General features: G+C 37.2%; 1 protein-coding gene across 2 annotated transcripts in view; it reads left to right on the plus strand.

Moving 5' to 3' along the window:
- LOC106869631 (uncharacterized) overlaps positions 1-3,111 on the plus strand; it is a 232,169-nt gene that overhangs the window by 70,152 nt on the left and 158,906 nt on the right. The window contains exon 2 of one of the 2 annotated variants that reach the window (XM_052968630.1): positions 43-169. The exons of the other annotated variant lie outside the window; for it this stretch is intronic. The gene's annotated coding sequence lies outside the window, so the exon portion shown is untranslated. The remainder of the gene's footprint in view (positions 1-42; positions 170-3,111) is intronic. 2 annotated transcript variants of the gene reach the window in all.

Genomic DNA, 3,111 nt, shown 5'->3' on the forward strand with positions numbered 1-3,111 from the left:
TACATCATATATCTAATACCACATCACTTTCTTTAATTTCAGTTTAAATTAAAATTTCCGACATTATCTACACACGCCCTGCCTGGTTGGAGATTACCTACCACTTGCAGATTATGGCTCTTGCATATTCGCTTCCTTAGAATGAGATGATATCTTAAACGCTACTACGGTAATCCTTTTAAATATTTCCATATGTTCAACTATTTTTTAATATAACAATACATTCACAGCCTACAACCACACCAACAAAAATTTTAAAGCAAAAAAGAATATGAACTTAGGTTGTCCTGCATGCATCTGCCTGTATTTCTATTTTTATTATTTATTCATCATTATTTCTTGAAGCTTATATTCACTGACCAAATTTTACAGCTTAAATTCAATTATATCAAGATTTGCGCAATGTGTAGTTGTTTAATAATGAGAGTAAATAAATGTTTAAATGACGTTTTGTTTTCTATATGGTTGTCTGTTTAATAAATATATTGACAGACATGAATTTTATGGTGAGTCAATGCTGAGCAACTGTGTAAAGCAATTTGGTGACAATATATACTGTATATGTAGGTCCTGGACAACTCATTTGTTGTCATGCAGAGAACAAGATATATGTGAGTGCCAAAATCTAGGTTAACCATTTAATGACATTGTGTTCGTGTTTTACGTATAAAGCACGGTGGGGGAAAACTTTTTAGTGCGGCGGGCAAAATTTACAAAGAAAAAAAAAGGTCTGCAGGTGGATCACAATTTCTAACTCTTATATCTGTGTAGATCTTGTATATATCTATGAGTAATTCGATATACATTAATAAAGATAAATTTAACACATTGAATTAACGCGTAACCTCTTCATTAACACCGCCACTGAATTTAGGACATTTATATTACTTATGAGGTTTCTATATTTTTCAGCTAGAGTGTATTTGGGTCTCAAGGGGGTGGTATAAACTTAGCACTATGTGTTTTATAGTAAAAACAGAATTTCCATTCAAATGGCAATTAACGGACGATTTTCTGTTCCAGTCTAACCGTTTTAAATCGTAGTGGAAACGCGACTTATGTCGCAAATAGGAATACGAATATTGTATAAATTTTATAATTGAAAAATTTACTATATTTTGTACATACGAGTATATCAGCCCGTGGGCGAAATAAAATGGGTTTGCGGGCGCAATTACGCCCGCGGGCGGGGGTTTCCCCACCCCTGGTATAAAGCAAGACAGCTTAGAAAAGCCCACTCTTTTCTTTTTCAACCGATTGTACAATTTCAGCTTCTTATAGCAACGATTATATTCCCAATGATTCATTTATGCATTTATACCTGTGGTTCTCAACGGTTTTTTGCTTACTAGCCCCCTTAATTCCTAATTTTACTCGAGTGGAGCCTCATAGCCATTCGATGTTTCAAAGATCTTATGTTATTGTAATTAAATGTTTCTAAGAATTGTATTAAAAAAGTGTTACAATATTTTGTGTATTGTAGACGTATAACCAATTTATTGCAAATAAATTTTAACAAAAAAAATCTTATGTGGGCCACCAAAGGCTTTATGGACCCCGGTTGAGAAACACTCATTTAGACTGACTGTACTTAGTAAGAATTTAGTTCCTTGTTCATAGATGAAATGCAGAACTACGAGGAGTAATGAGTTGTCGATTTATCCATTTGCGACATAGCTTAAAGAACAGAAGTGAACTATTAATTTAGTTCTTCAGTTTGTTTTAGGAATCGGGACAAAAGCTATGCTAAGACACCGTCATCAATACATTAAATATTTTAAGATATTTTTCTTCACAAAGAAACCAAGTTGTACACAAAACTTATAATCTCATTGTTTCCTAATTTTTCCATAAACAAGATTTCAGATTCAAATTAATATGTTCCCACAATGTAGAATTGATGGCGTTTTAACGCTAATTCACATATCGTATGTGATGACAGAAAAGACGCCCGACCATATAGACGCACCCTATTTCAACAGCATATATTCAGGAAAAAGTGACCAGGGAAAAAAAACTGAGCTATGGGAAACTCAACTTCGCATATAGGACCCAAGGTGATTTTTTTTGAGACTTTATTTGGAAAAAGGAGTCCGTTTTATATACCATCAAATATAATTTTCTATATCATTACACGTTGTTACTTGTTCCTTCTCGAGCTCATAAGAGCCGGTTTCCCGGTTTCATTGGTGTATAGGTTCCCCACCTGAACGGGATGCCGGTCCGTCGCAGGCGAGCAGCTAGGCGCAGGAGGAAAGAGTGAGAGAAAGTTGTGACGAAAGAGTCAGCAGAACTTCGCCACTACCTTCTGCCGGAGCCGCGTGGATCTTAGGTGTTTCGCTCATAAACACACACCTCGCCCGGTCTGAGATTCAAACCCGCGATCTCTCGACCGCGAGTCTGCTGCTCTAACCACTTATCATTGCATGTTACGCTAATATTCTTTCAAACTTTGGCACAAGGCCAGCAATCTTAGGGGGAGTGGAATAGTCGATTACATATATAGTGTCCAGCACTTCACTGGTACTTGATCTTGGCGGAATTTGAACTGAGAATATAGAGAGCCGGAAGAAATGGCGCTACGTATATTGTCCGACACGCTCATGATTCTGCCCGCTGGTTGCAGCGTGTTATGCAATTGTTATAGTCATTTTATGAGAAGGAACAGTGCAATACATGCATAACAATAAAGAGCTATTCGTCATGCAACAGCTACAGCCAATAGTTTGGTTGTGCAACCCACTAACTGTATGATTTATTACTATATACAACATATAACAATTGTTATGTGTTCGTGTATATGTAATAAGCGTATGCATGGCTGCGAGGTTAGGTGGTTTGCTTCGCAACTACATTGTTTCGGGTTCACTCCTACCACGCAGCATCTGGCGCAAGAGTCTTATCCCAAAGCTCTGGACCAACCAAAGCCTTGTGAGTGAGTGAATTTGGTTGACGAAAACTGTGTGTAAGCCGGAGGTATATTATGTGGGCATGTCTTTGCATATATCCCCTCTCTCTTTCTTTCTCTCTCTCTCACACACACACACACACACACACTGCTTTAAAACCGGTATTGATTTGTTTAGTTCCCGTAACTTAGCGGTTCAGCTA

This window comes from Octopus bimaculoides, chromosome 6, assembly GCF_001194135.2.
Source record: "Octopus bimaculoides isolate UCB-OBI-ISO-001 chromosome 6, ASM119413v2, whole genome shotgun sequence".
NCBI lineage: Eukaryota > Metazoa > Mollusca > Cephalopoda > Octopoda > Octopodidae > Octopus > Octopus bimaculoides.